The sequence below is a fragment of the Notamacropus eugenii genome, chromosome 5 (genome assembly GCF_028372415.1).
Source record: "Notamacropus eugenii isolate mMacEug1 chromosome 5, mMacEug1.pri_v2, whole genome shotgun sequence".
Classification (NCBI taxonomy): domain Eukaryota; kingdom Metazoa; phylum Chordata; class Mammalia; order Diprotodontia; family Macropodidae; genus Notamacropus; species Notamacropus eugenii.
The window spans coordinates 70,640,442-70,654,522 of NC_092876.1; the positions used below are offsets into that span (position 1 = coordinate 70,640,442).

The window sequence follows — 14,081 nt, forward strand, 5'->3', positions numbered from 1 at the left end:
CAGAAAGTGCTTTATTTTTTGTCTTGGGAGTTCACAAAGTCTGGTGATTTCCTTTACTTTGCATCACTTCCCACCCAGGTTGTCCTTCTCTCTCTTGGGGAGAGCCAGGTTTGTAAATCAAACCTCTTAATTAGAACAGCCTGGAAGACATAGGTTCCCAAGAAGTAAATCATGTCCCCTGCGGATAAATCAATCCTGGACCTAATTGTAGGTGGCATACGTCGGTGCAGGGAGCCGAGGCTGGTTTGTAAATCAAAACTTATACCTGAATTTACCAAATCCTCCAAGGGGATTAATAAACTTGGAGTCGGTGGAGGAACTGTAGGCCGTTAACATACGATGTCACCAATAACTGTCCTAAATCATATTTGTTACACATTTTATACACTGAGCTGAGCAGCCACATTGGTCCTGTGGTAGGTTTGGGGCTCTGCTAGTGGCTGGGTGGGTTGGAGAGTCTGTAGTCAGATTGAGTGGCTTTGTAGGGGTCAAGCTTCTCTAGATGGGAGGAGGGGTGAGCTACAAGGCCCAGGGTGTACTGGTAGGGAAAGGGGGCAGTGCCTATAGCCAAGACCTTTAAACCTGTCGTGTAGATTTTCTTAGTCTTTAATAGGACCAAAGAGGTTTGATGAGGGTGTGGTGGTGGTAGGTGGGTCTGGGTCTGTGGAAGACCTACTACCAGTCCCTTCCTGCCCTCCATGGTCCTGGGAGTCATTGAACCTCCTGGCCTATAATGATAAAAACAGACTGTACATACATTATATGTGAGACTGTAAACTGCCCTATTTGAGTTTAAACTCCTTATGGGCAGGCAGTTTGTCTTACCTCACCCTGGTCCTTTCCCTAGTTCTAAGTGCCTAATAAGTATTTTATTTTCTCATTTGCTCCCCACAATCACCTACATCAATGAGGTGATAGATGTTTTTCAATCAATTGGGCATGTCCTGCTCTTTGTGACCCCTTTTTTTCTTGGCAAAGACGTTGGAATGGTTTGCCATTTCCTTCTCCAGCTCATTTCACAGAGAAGGAAATGGAGGCAAACAGGGTGAAGTGACTTGCCAGGGTCAGCTAGTAGGTGTCAGAGGCTGGAGTAGCTGGAATATTGAAGTTTAACGAGCCTGTGATGCAGGTTTTACAGGTGTCATTGACCTCCTTTAACAGAGGGGGAAACTGAGGCTCAGAATTGAAGTGACCTATTTAAGGACATACATTGAGTTAATGACAGAGCCAAGATGGGACTCTAAGACACCTGACTCTTGAGTTTTTTTCATTGCACTACATTTATTTAGTCCAAGAACTCTCCATGGTGAACTCCACGAGGGTGGGTTCTTGTCTAAGCTTTGCATCTCCTCCAGAAAATGCAGGAGGCACTCAGTAAGTTGTTGCTTTGGAGGCTCTTCTCCCCTTAGAAATAACATGACATTTTTGTAGCACTTTAAATATAACTCTTGCCCTGGCCACGTGTTGGCAAATCATCTGACCTCTCACTGTTCTTAGCTGCTCTCTAAGAATTTAAGTTGTAGAGAATGCTGACCTGCATTGGCAGAGCAAGCGTCCTCATTAGGGATTTACCAAGGAAACTACAAACCCAGTTCCTGTGCCTGTATAGCACAGCATAATTGTGCTATAATACAGTAATATTTTATGTGAGATATTTTGTTGTTGTTGAGTTGATTAGTCCTGTCTGACTCTTCCTGACCTCATTTGGCATTTTCTTGGCAAAGGTACTGCAGTGGTTTGCCATTTCCTTCTCCAGCTCAATTTACAGATGAGGAAACTGAGGCAAACAGGGTGAAGTGACTTGGCCAGGGTCACACAATCAGTAAGTGTCTGAGAGTGGATTTGAACTCAGGAAGATGAATCTTCCTCTCTTCAGACTTGGTGCTTATCCACTGAGATATCACAATATCTCATTCCAATCTCAGAGCAACCCTATAAAATAGGCATTATTACCCCCATTGTACAGATGAAGAGATTGATTCATCAGAGGTCACACAGCTATTAAGTATCAAGGGTGGGATTCGAACCCAGTTCTTCCTCACTCCAGACCCTTTGTGCTGCCTTTTTGGCTGTCTCTAGTGCCTGGAATATTATGCTTCTTTAACTCCCCCTCCTGGCTTTCTTCGGCTCATATCTCTCCTTCTACAGAATGCTTTCCTTGGTCCTGACCACTTTGTGTCTTCCCTATGAAGTGGCCTTTCCTCTTCTCTATATATCCCTTGTATGTTGTCTTTTGCCTTTCTTTGTAAAACCAGTGATTAGCACAGAGAAGCATATAGTAGGTGCTTAATAAATCCTGTCAACTGACCATCCACATCTGGAACACACTGCCTTCTTTGAAGGAGAAGAGTGAGGTCAAATTACTAGGTAATTAAGGGAACAAGTGCAGGCATTCTCCAAGCCAGGTCACTCCAATCGATATCATTAATAAATAAAACAAAACCCCACGATGATGCTTTTTGGTCAATTGCACATTCACAAAGGTCATCTTATTGTTCCAAGGCATTAATTGCTCTCTCTCCTTCAGCATTGTTTTGTCTAAACAGGCATTTTTACAGGATGTATGGATGCCGTTAGGTGGGGATAGCTCCATCATGGCCATCACTCAATCGGTCAGTCAGCAATCACCAAATAAGTGCTTTTATTTGCCCTGTGTTAGGCACATACAAAGAAAAAAGTGGGACCTTTCCTGGTCCCCTCCCTCACACCCCCTTCCCTTCCACTGATACCATATAAATCTCAGATGTACCAAGCTATTTTCATATTGTCTCTCTGATACTTCTTGAGGGCAGTACCGTTTTTACCTTCTGTTGTATCTCTGGTGCTTAGCATATAGTAAGTGCTTAATTGTTGACTGACAGAGTCCCTGTCCTTAGAGGTTTATTATCTAGTCAGGGGAGACAACATGTGGCTATACAGATATGCACAAAAAAAGGTACAAGATAATTTTGTTTGGGAGGTGGGGAGACTGTTGGGGGGAAAGGAACTGGCAATTTGGGGGAGGGGAGTATCAGGAAAGGCTTCCCAGAGAAGGTGACTCTTGAGCAAATCCTGAAAAGCAGAGGTGAGGAAGAAATGCATGCCAGGTGTGAGGAACAGCTAGGACAAAGGCATGGGGAGAGGAGATGTAGTTTATGGGGAACATAGGTTAGAACCAAGTTGTGAAGGGATTTAAAAGCCAAACAGAGAAACTGGATTTGAACTCTTGTGATACCAGAGATAATGGAGAGTCATTGAAATTTACTGAGTAGAAGAGTGATGTGGCTTATACAGTCAAATTTGCAAAGGTCTTACTTAAGTGGTTGGATTATTGAGCCCTAACTTCTTCATTCACCTTGTCCCCCCTTTGCCCTTGCTCCTCCCAGGCTGGTAAAGGGAGATGGAGGGGAGGGGGAAGGTTGAAGCAAGATGAAGCTAAAGTTCTAATTTGTCACCAGGAATAATAATAATTGACATGTACATACAAAGGGTTTTAAAATTTGTAAAGTGCTTTACATGGGCTATTTCCTGTGAGCTCCTCCACTCCCCCCAACCCAGGACAATCAAACAACACTACAGATATGCATTGTAGATATCTCCATTTTACAGAGGAGAAAACTGAGGCTTAGAGGGGTAACGTCATTTATGCAGGGTCACACAGCTACTAAATTTCAGAGATGACTTGAACCCAGGGTTTCCTGACTGTAGGAATGACACTCTTGCAGAAGATGGGTAATTTAAGGTCCCAAGCATCCTTTTTAATTGAAATTTTAGAAAATGAAATAAGGACAGATTCTCAATCAAATCAGTTATTCACCAAGCCTTTATTAAATGTCTGCTATGTGTCAGGCACTATGCTGAGCCCTAGAGTAAAAAAGAAAAGAATGAGAAATTCTCTGCCCTCCTGAGGTTTCCAGTCTGAAATAGGAGACAATATGCACATATGATAAATAAAGTACTTTACAAAATAAATGTTTGTGGAGTGAGGGCACTGCTAGAAATGCGGGAAGGATGAGTTAAGAAAGAGTTCCTGTTCAAGGTGGTGCTTGAGCTGAGTTAAAAGAAACTAGGGGTTTCTAAGGAATATGGATGAAGAGGGAGAGCCTTTCGGTCACTGGAGGACAAAAGCCTGGAGGTGGGAGATGGGACTGTCATGCGGAAGGAAGAGCAAAAAGACAGATTTGGCTGGACAATAGAACATATGGAGATGCACGATGTATAATAAAGCTCAAAAGGTAGGTAGGAGCCAGTCTGTAAAGAGCTTTAAAAACCAAACAAAGGAGTTTCTACTTGGTCCCATAAGTAATAGGGAGTCATAGGAGTTTATTGAGTAGAGGAATCACATGGTCAGACCTGTGCTTTAGGAAAATCACTTTAGAGAATTTGGCTCTGAAAAATGAGATATAATTGAATTTTTTAAAAAGGAAAATCACTTTAGTCATGGTGTTCAGGATGAATTAGAATGGGGAGAGCTTTGAGGCAGGGAGGCCAATCGTGAGACCACTGAAGAAGCCCTGAGGCCCTTCACCAGGGAGATGTCTGTGTGAATATAAAGAAAGGTAAGGTGGTAAGTGGTTGGAGCTGCCCCTAGAAGCAGGCAGGCAGAGCTGAAGGCTGCCTCCCACACATACTGATTACGTGAGTCTGGGTAAGTCACTTCATGTCTCTAGAAAACTTGCTTTTTTTTGACATAAAAACAATTTATTGCTATAATTTGTGCTTTATATCCCTTTCCCTCTCCATTACCAACACAGTCATTCTTTATAATGAAGAATATTTTTTTAAAAGAGAGGGGAAAAAAGGCAGTTCAGCAAAATTGAGTATGACAGTATATACAATTATCCACACCCATAGTCTCCCACCTCTACAAAGAAACATATTTCCTGATCTTTTCACTTGGGCCAACCTTGGTCATTTTAAACTGCTCACTTTCAGCCTTTTTGTGTGTTATTTTCATTTATATTGTCATCATTGTGTATATTGTTTTATTCCTTCTGTCTAGATAATTTTATCAAACTGTAAGTTGTAGAGAAGACACTGACTTGGGGTAACAGAAGGGATTTCCTCACCTGGGAGCTTGCCCTCCAAGCTCCTAATGAAATCATATGTCCAATCTCTATTTTATACACTCCCACATCTCTCACTATAGAATGGAAGCACCCTGAGGGGAGAGATTGGCTCATTTTTAGTTTTGCTTCTCCAGGGACTGGCATAGCATTGGGCATGTAGTAGGCACTTAAATGCTTGTTCATTTGATTGATTCTTGACACCTCACTTTCTCCCTCTCCTCTTCTTTTCCTTTCCTTAGTATTTCCTTGCTATCTTCTGCCCATCTTCCCCTTCTCTGACCTCCCCCATCCTGCTCCATCCAAGAGAAAAAAGCTAGTGTGAGCATGGCCTCTTCAGGTAAGAGGGACCATGGAGGGTCTAGCTCAGACCAAGGTAGAAGACCAAGGTAGAGAGCAGCGCTCAGTTCCCCCTCTTTGATCGCCCTTCTCTCTTACATTCCCTGCAAAGATATCACTTTCCAGGATGACTGCTTGAAGATTTTGATATCCATGGTAGATTAAAGTCCCCTTAGAAACCTTAGATGCCAGTCCCTGTTTATTACCCCGCTTTTATCCCAGGAACCCTGGGTAATAAAAGAAAAAAATTCCTCCAACAGGAAAGCAGGGATCTAAACAAACCATGTTCCCTCTTCAGGGTCCCTGGATGTACAGAAGTCTCCAAACATGTGCTTCATAACTTCTCATCTAATCATTCAATGGAAACTGACCTCTCTAAAGTGGCCAGTAGATCTCCTAATTAGCAAATCCAGTGACCTTTTCTCAGTCTTCTTCCTTCTTGGTCTCTCTGCAGACACTGACATCACTGACCCTCCTCTCCTCTGTGTTCTTTCCTCTCTGGGCTTTCAATTACTAATGGGGAAAGTTTAGGCACTGATGGAAGGTCGGTGAGAGATGACTATGCAGGGGTGTACTGTAGCCAGCTCAAACTTATTTCTAAGAGCTGATTGTTAAATTTTTAGTAAAGCATTGCACCTCAGAAATCAGTAAACACATTAGGGCAGCTAGGTGGTACAGTGGATAGAGCATCTTCAAGAACTTGACTCAGGCCTCAGACACATTTTATTAGCTGGGTGACCCTGGGCAAGTCACTTAACCCTGTTTGCCTCAGTTTTGTCATTTGTAAAATGAACTGGAGGAAGAAATGCCAAACCACTCCAGTATCTTTGCCAAGAAAACCCCTAAATGGCATCACAAAATATCAGGCACAACTGAACAACAACACACCTCAGGGCATCTTTGTTGTTGTTGACTGTCTAGACTTAAGAAGATGATGTTAAATGTTAATAATGGAACATCAAATGTAAAAATGTCTTGTCTTTTAAGAGACTGGTTGTTAAATACTTACCAGCATACCACTTTGTCTGGATATCTCAACTTCTTATCTCTTCCATGTGGTGATCTCGTGGTATTTGTATCCTGTCCTTTTAAAGTCTTATTCTCCAGACTAAGAATCCCAGTTTCCTTCAACTCATCCTTGTATGGCATGTACTTTGATTCTTTCAACCCTCTGTTTACCTTTTTATGAATTCACTTTTGTATGTGATACTTAATCAAATGTTGTCTGACTGAGCCAGAATATGACTATTATTACCTCCCTCTTTCTAGACCATATGCCTCTCTTGTTATTGTTCAGTCATCCAGTCATGTCCAGCTTTTCATGACCCTGTGGATCATAGCGCACAAGACCCTTCTATGCTCCACTATCTCCTGAAGTCTGTCCAAATTCTTATTTATTGCTTCCTTGACACTATCTATCTATCTATCTATCTATCTATCTATCTATCTATCTATCTATCTATCTATCTATCTATCTATCTATCTATCTCATCCTCTGCCATTCTCTTCTCCTTTTGCCTTCAATCTTTCCTAACATCAGGGTCTTTTTTAATGAGTCTTTTCTTCAGTATGTGACCAAAATATTTAAGCTTCAGCTTTCGTATTGACCTTCCAATGAATAGTCTGAATTAATTTCTCTAAGTACTGGCTGATTTGATCTCCTCTTTATCTAAGAGACTCTCAAAAGTATCCTCCAGCACTATAATTTGAAAGTGTTGATTCTGTGGTACTCAGCTTTCCTCATAATCCAACTCTCACAGAAATACAGTACTACTGGAAAAACCATAGCTTTGACTATACAGACCTTTGTAGGAAAGGTGATATCTCTGTCTTTTTGTATGCTGTCCAGATTTGCCATGACTTTCTTTCCAAAGAGCAAGCGCCTTTTAATTTCATGGCTGCGGTTACCATCTGCAGTGATCTTTGAGCCCAAGAATATAAAATCTGACAAGCTTCCATTTCTTCTCCTTCTGTGTGCCAGAAAGTGACAGGACTAATTTCCAAGATCTTAGTTTTTATTTTTTTTATGTGAAGTTTCAAGCCAGCTTTTACATTCTCCTCTTTCACCCTCATCAAGAGTCTTCTTAATTCCTTTTCAATTTCTGACATCAAAGTGATGTCATCTGCATATCTGCATATCTCTGTTATTTTTTTCTGGCAACCTTAATTCCAGCTTTTGATTCATTCATCCATTTCACACTTTTCTCATGATACACTCTGCATATAAGTGAAACAAATAAGGTGACAATATATAGTCTTGTTGTACTTCTTTCTCAATCTTAAACCAATCATTTGCTCTTTTTCAGTCCTGTTTCTTCTTGATGTACATACAGATTCCTCAGGAGACAAATAAGATGATCTGCTACTCTCATCTCTTTGAGGACTTACTACATTATGTTGTTATCCACACAGTAAAAGACTTTAGTGTAGTCAATGAAACAGAAGTAGATATTTTTCTGGAACCCCCTTCCTTTCTCCATAATCTATTGAATTTTGGCAATTTGGTCTCTAGTTCCTCTGCCTCTTTGAAAACCAGTCTGTTCTTTTGCTAATTCTTGGTTCACGTATTGTTGAAACCCAGCTTGCAGAATCTTAAGCATAACCTTGCTGGCATGTGTAATGAGTTCAATTGTTTGGTAATTTGAATATTCTTTGACATTGCCCTTCTTTAAGTCTGGGACATAAACTGATCTTTTCCAACCCAGTGGCCACTGTTGTGTTTCCCAAATTTTCTGACATACTGAGTGTAGCACTTTAAAAGCATCATCTTTTAGGATTTTAAATAACTCAGCTGGAGTTTTGTCTTTTATCATGCCCTGTTTTACATGAAATATTTCTTTGATAGCTATAATTTTATTTTTTCCTTTTATTGATCGACAGCTTTTATTTAGGTTTGAATTTGGGGGTGAAGGAGGGTTGAGGGAGGTAATAGGCATTTTATTATGTGCAAATGTTATTAGACTAAATTGCTTACTTAAGCTTAGACTTTTAGACTTACTAGACTCTTTTAATAAGAGCTTTCAGTTAGAGTCGAAAGGGGCTGAGCATGAACAAGGTATTTATTTTTGTCATCATTTCAGTGAACTAACTCAGCTTTTAAGACTGTCCAAATAAGAAGGTTTTAATTTTACCTTCAGCCATTACAAAGGCAGTGAGTTCTCCCTCCCCTGTGTAAATAGTATGCCAATATTCACCTTGTCTTCAGTCTTGAAATAAACTAGTAGTGGACTGAACTCCTTGTAACAAATACAAGCACCATCACCCAGCTGTAGGCATCATCCTCCCCAACTCAGACCCATAAAAAGCTTCCTGAGAAACAGAAATCCCTATTGCCCCAGTGGGCTTTTGTGTGTCCTGCTAATATACAAAATAGGTTATACACATGGAAAGGTTTTTATAGAGCAGTTATTTCAGGGTCCTGCTGTCAATGATCTAAAGGGACTGTACTTAAGTTTTCCCAACGTATTTGAACTACAACCAATAATCTTAAAGAAGTTATATGTGAAATGGAATCCATTATATTAGATCATCATGATCTATCAACATGAGCTCCTACCACATAAGGGAAAGACAGGGAAGCTCAGAAATCTCTAGAGAGAGATGGGCAACTGGTATTTCCCTCTCTGCTCTGAGTTACACTTTGTACTGTGAGTCACTTTGGGGAAGTTCATCAAATAAAAGAAGCCTAGACTATAGCAACTTCTTTTCCACTCACTAACTTGCTGACTGTGACAGCGACAAGATTAAAGTACAGATTCCAGTATGTGCTATTCCAGAAACATGTCTGGTATAAAGAACTAAGAGTTTGTGCTTTGTTATTACACTTGAAATAATTTCTCTGACAGAAGAGGGACAAGGGGAAATGTTCTGCAGATGGTTTTAATACCACTACAGACACAAAAGTCATTTTTTCTCTGCCAGATATTGGGAAGAGTAATTATAGGAACACAGGATGAAATCCCCAAGACCACTTCTGTCTTCCATGTTTTTGTCGTAGTTGTATGGAAGGTAATTGATTAGGCTTGGAGGAATATCCAACTTGGCAAGTCCTCTGATGCCAATGGCCTTCCTTAAGCTCTCTCTGCAAAGCTGGGACAAGGTCAGAGGTGTCTCTTCACAGTACTCAAAGCATTTAGCAGAAGTACTGTTGCTCCAAGTATAATCATAAGGCTCCTTTCCTTGATTGACCCAGGCATAAATGCTGCCTCCAACTCCACTATTATCTCAGTCAGGTTCTTTGCTTTGGCTGCATGATGAAGAGCTATCTCATGCAATTTCACTTCATTCACACTGGCTCTTGCACTAAGCAGTACTTTCACAGTCCAAATGTTCTCTTGTACAGGCAACATGAAACAAGGTACAAAATGGCAGCCATGGGCTTCTACATTCGCCCCAACATCAATGAGAAGGCACGCACATTCAGGACTTCCAATCATGCAGGCTTTATGTAGTGGGATGCAGTATTCAGGGGTGAGTTGACCTTTGGTCCATGAGAAAGCAGCAGCTTCACATATTCAGCGCTGTCTAAGGCACAGATATCATGAAGAAAGGTATTGCCATCAAAGTTTTGGGCATCCACCTGGGCTCTAACAACTAACAGAAGTTTCACATGTTGTGTCTGACCCTGAAGGCTAGCTTCATGCTGAGGTATGATGGAGTCCGCAGTGGCCAGGTTGACATAAGCACTGTTCTTAATCAGTTACTAGAGCTGCAAGGTTTCACCCTGTTGAGTGGCTTCATGAACAGATGTCCTATCCACCTAGAAACCAATTTTTCCCAAGAAGCTGTCCACATTGCTACAGCTCCGTCCTGTCCACTGGGTCTTCTACCTTGACTACTTTCCCTTCATGGCAGCCCAGCACCTGGGCAGGACAGGAAGGGGCTCTAATTTTCCTGAAGATATTTCTTATCTTCCCCTGTTTTCTTCTATTTCTTTGCATTGCCTATTTAAGAAATCCTTCTTATCTCTCCTTGCTATTCTCTGGAATTCTGCATTCAGTTGGATATATATTTCCCTTTCTCCTCTATTTTTCAGTTTCCTTCTTCCTCAGCTATTTGTAAAGCCTCATCAAATAGTCATTTTGCTTTCGTGCTCTTCCTTTTCTTTGGGATATTTTTTGTTGTTGCTTCCTGTACAATATTGTGAATATCTATTCATAGTTCTTTAGGCACCCATCAACCAAAACTATTCATCTTAAATCTATTCATCACCTCCACTTCACATTCATAAGGGATGTTATTTAGATCATACCTATATGGGGTGATGGTTTTCCCTACTTTCTTCAGTTTAAATCTAATTTTTCTAATAAAAAGCTCATGATCTGACCCACAGTCAGCTCCAGGTCCTGTTTTACCTGACTGTATAGAGCTTCTCCACCTCTGGTTGCAAAGTATATAATCAATAAAATTTAGATATTGACCAGCTGGTGATGTTCATATATAGAGTTGCCTTTTGGGTTGTTGAAAAAGAGTATTTGCTATGACCAGTGAGTTATCTTGACAAAACTCTGTCAGTTTCTACCATGCTCCATTTTCTACTTCAAGGGCAAACTTTCCTGTTATTCCAATTCTCTTTTGATTTCCTATATGAGCACTTCAAGTTCCTATCATGAATGTCACATGTAAAATCTCACTAAGTTTTTTGGGGGACTGCCATTTTATACACTATTAGCTGATATGACTGAACAGTATATTAAATTTCCCAACCCCTTTTTAAAAAACAGGTTTTATATATTGAGGCAGCTAAGTGGAGCAGTTGATAGAGCATTGGGCTTGGAGTTAGGAAGACCTGAGTTTGAATCCTGTCTCAGAGATTTACTAGATGTGACCTTGGGCAAATCACTTCACCTTTATCTGTTTTAATTTCCTCAGCTGTGAGAATGAAAGCGGCATCAAGCTCAAAGCATTGTTATGAGGATAAAATGACAGAACACATCTAAAGTACTTTCTAAAACTTAAAGTTCTCTATAAATGCTAGCTCTCATTATTATGGTCATAAAGCCTATGTTGCTGCCCCTGCACCATCTTGTCATTGTAAACTTGTCATCATCTGTAGAACTTTATCACTATTAAATTTCATCTTAATTGATTGGTTCCCCTATTATGGAGGCTTGACTGTCATTCAACACGTTAGCTTCATGTGCTCTACAAATCTGAAAAGTGTGTCATTTTTGTCACTACCCAAATCACAGAAAAAAAAGGTTGAACAGCTAAAGGCCAAACCAGGAACCTTGGGGTACTCCACTGGAGACCTCTTTTCTGTTCTTTCTTTTTTTTTTGTAGCCATTGGGAGCTTTATGGATGCAAAAACAGAGGTCCTGAGATTTAGCAAGGAGCTAAACAAAGGCAATGGTACAGGAAATGAGACCTGTTTTCAAATTAAATATTGCTTGTTGAATGACTCCCCTCTAGGCCTGGTTATTTGCCAAGTTCCATTTCTACGTCTTTGTGCTATTATCTCATCCATGTCTGTCTCCTTCTCAAGTCCACAGAAATAGTACAATGTATATGGTACAAAAATGGAGACTCAGTGGATTACACATTCAGAGCATTTTGTAAACGTTCAAGGACATAGCATTATAACATCAGCTTGTCCTATGGAATCAGTGTGGTATAATATGAAGTGCTCTGGGTTTGGATTCAGGAGAGTCTTGGATTTGAATCTTACCCTTGTTGTTGGGGGTGGTCCTTTGTCCTTGAAGAGGATTAGTGACATCACGAGGGTGATATCTTGACTTGTACATGAACCTTTGCTAGTTGTATGACCCAATTTGAATCACTAAACTCTTGGAATTGTTTCCTCATTCATAAAATGGGAATCATAATGTCTTTATTTTGTTTGGTACCTTAAAGGGTTACAAAGAGCATCAAGCAAGATAAGGGATATTAAATGCTATAGAGTTGAGACTCAGGGAGTTAAGGGACTTGCTTTTGGTCACACAGCTATTGAGCTACTAGAAAGAAGATTTGAACCTGGGTTCTCAGTACTCCAAGTTCAGCATTTGATGCATTGCATCAAATTCCCCTCTTGCTAGATAAAAGCCAGCTGTTCATTTGAATGAAGAGATCAATTTGTAGTTGGCAAGGGCTTTACACCTACCAGAAGCTTTATTCCTGTTTTCATTGGTGCTGATGTCTGAGTAGGCATCTGATTTACTCCTGGGCAGAGCAGGATAGAGCAGGGCAAACTGCTGATGGAAGCCCTGATCTTCCTGGCCCAGAAATTCTCAGCTCTGTTCTAGGCCTTTTCTACATGGATTTCCAGCTGCTGGGGAGTAGATGGCATTTATGCAAATCTGATAGCAGCAGGGGCATGGGTACATTTGCTCATAGGTGCTTGTGGAGGCTGGGTACAGGCCAGTGCTCATGCAGCTGCTGGTGGGGCCTCCTGTTCTTGCTTACAGGAAGGGCCAACAACGCCCCGATTGTTGAATTCACAACATTTTGGGCCTGCGGTTTTGCATATCTTTGGAATTTGTTAATTCCCAATCAAAACTCCTGCAGAAATTTCACCAGGTCCTTCCCCTCCCATTATGTCTTTGTCTACCAGTCACTGATCCTTTATCCTCAATGTCCTATTCCCTACCCCTAGTGAGCCCATAGTTCCTACTCCTTTCTTAAGTGTCCCCACAACTTATACCCCTCTCCCAGTATCTTTCTAACCCTTATCTTCTCCATCAGTATTCCCAGAGTCCCAGACTTTCCTCTTCATGTTCCCTCAGCTTCTTCTCCTCTCCCCAAATCATCCTTACAACCCTTATATCTTTCCTTAGGATTATCTCCCCTACTTCTCCCTAATATTCCTTCAGCCTCTGTCTCCCTCCCCTCAGGGTTCTCCTAGTCTCTCACCCCTACTCTTTTCCCTGCAAATTCAACTTCTCTGACCCTGGACATTGTTGGGAAAGGTAACTTCTTCAAATCTCACACAGCATAGTTCTTATCTCTTCTATGTCTACATTGAGAAGCCAGAGCCCTTCTAAAGGGATGTGACCAAGATAGTAAGAGTAATGGTGACTGATAAACCAGTGGGTCTCTGTGACCTCCAGATCAAACACAAAATCCTCTGTTTGGCTTTTAAAACCTTTCATAATCTCCTTGTTTCGCCATTTCACATCTTCTTACCTCTTACTTCCTGCCATATATACTATGATCCAAGGACACTGATCTTCTTGGATGCTGGACCTCTTGCTGTTCCTCTCATTGGACACAATGATTGTCTCCCACCCTTGGAATCTCTCCTTGCTCGTCTCCACTTCCTGGCTTCCCTCAAGACTCTGCTAAAATCCCACTGTCTGCAAGAAGCCTTTTCCAAACTCCCTTAATGCTAGTGCCTTCTCTTTCAGAATAGCTCCAATTTAACTTGTATTTATCTTGTATGTCCATTATTTTATCTTCCCATAAGACTGGGAATTATCTGAGAGCTGAGACTGTCTTTTGCCATTCTTTGTATCCCCAGTAACTGGCACATAACTGGTGCTTAATAAATGCTTGTTGACTATGCCAACTGAGGATCAGTTGAAGCAATGGGATATTTACCCTCTAGAAGAGAAGACTTAGCTAGAATATGATTTTAGTCTGCTGGATGATCACTTTTTCAATCTGCTATCTCCAAGAAGATTACTGGGCTAGAGTCATATCTGTCTGCTATACTTCAAATATTTGTAGTCTTGGGGTTTGATGCTCTTTCTTTCACAGGTT

General features: G+C 40.9%; 1 pseudogene; it reads right to left on the reverse strand.

Moving 5' to 3' along the window:
* Positions 1-9,287: 9,287 nt before the first annotated feature.
* Positions 9,288-12,751, reverse strand: LOC140507489 (ankyrin repeat and SOCS box protein 13 pseudogene; annotated as a pseudogene).
* Positions 12,752-14,081: the final 1,330 nt, after the last annotated feature.